The sequence below is a fragment of the Mandrillus leucophaeus genome, unplaced genomic scaffold (genome assembly GCF_000951045.1).
Source record: "Mandrillus leucophaeus isolate KB7577 unplaced genomic scaffold, Mleu.le_1.0 Scaffold793, whole genome shotgun sequence".
In the NCBI taxonomy this organism is placed as follows: Eukaryota; Metazoa; Chordata; class Mammalia; order Primates; family Cercopithecidae; genus Mandrillus; species Mandrillus leucophaeus.
Window position 1 is genome coordinate 23,158 of NW_012108619.1, and position 798 is coordinate 23,955.

The 798-nt window shown below is 39.8% G+C and overlaps 1 pseudogene; it reads right to left on the reverse strand.

The window, feature by feature from the left end:
- Positions 1–561: 561 nt before the first annotated feature.
- Positions 562–798, reverse strand: part of LOC105529930 — an 11,758-nt pseudogene continuing 11,521 nt past the window's right edge.

The following is a 798-nucleotide window of genomic DNA, read 5'->3' on the forward strand; positions in this document are numbered from 1 at the left end:
CAAAGAAGTTTCTCAGAAAGCTTCTTTCTCTTTGTTATCGTAGGATATTTCCATTGGCCCTATAGTCTTCAAAGGGATCCCAAATATCTCTTCTCAAATTCCACAGAAATAAGGGTAGCAAAGAGATCCACGAAATACCGATGTAACTCTGTGAGATGCATTAACGGAACACGAAGCAGTTTCTCGGAAAGCTTCTTTCCAGATTTCATCTGAGGATATTTCCTTTTTCCCCATAATCCCTCTATAGGCTTCCAAATGTCACTTTGCCAATTCCAGAAGAACTGTGTTAGCGAAAGGCTTCTTGAGGGGAAAGCTGAAACTCTGTGAGATGATTTCACAGAACACAAAGCAGTTTCTGAGAAAGCGTCTTTCTCTTAGTTAACAGAGGAGATTTCCTTTGACCCTATAGTCTTCGAAGGGATAAGAAATATCTGTTCTCAGAATCCACAGAAAAAAGACTAGCAAAGAGATCCACGAAACAGAGATGTAACTCTGTGAGTGAAAGTCACGCATCACAGAGCAGTTTCTGAGAAAACTTCTTTCTAGATTTCATTCCAGTATATTTCCTTTTTCACCATAGCCCTCTATGGGCTTCCAAATATCACTTTGCCATTTCCACAAGATCTGACTTAGCGAAAGGGTTCTTGAGGGGAAAGCTGTAACTCTGTGAGATGATATCACAGAACACAAAGAAGTTTCTCAGACAGCTTCTTTCTATTTGTTATCGGAGGATATTTCCTTTGGCCCTATAGTCTTCAAAGGGATCCGAAATATCTGTTCTCAGATTCCACAGAAATA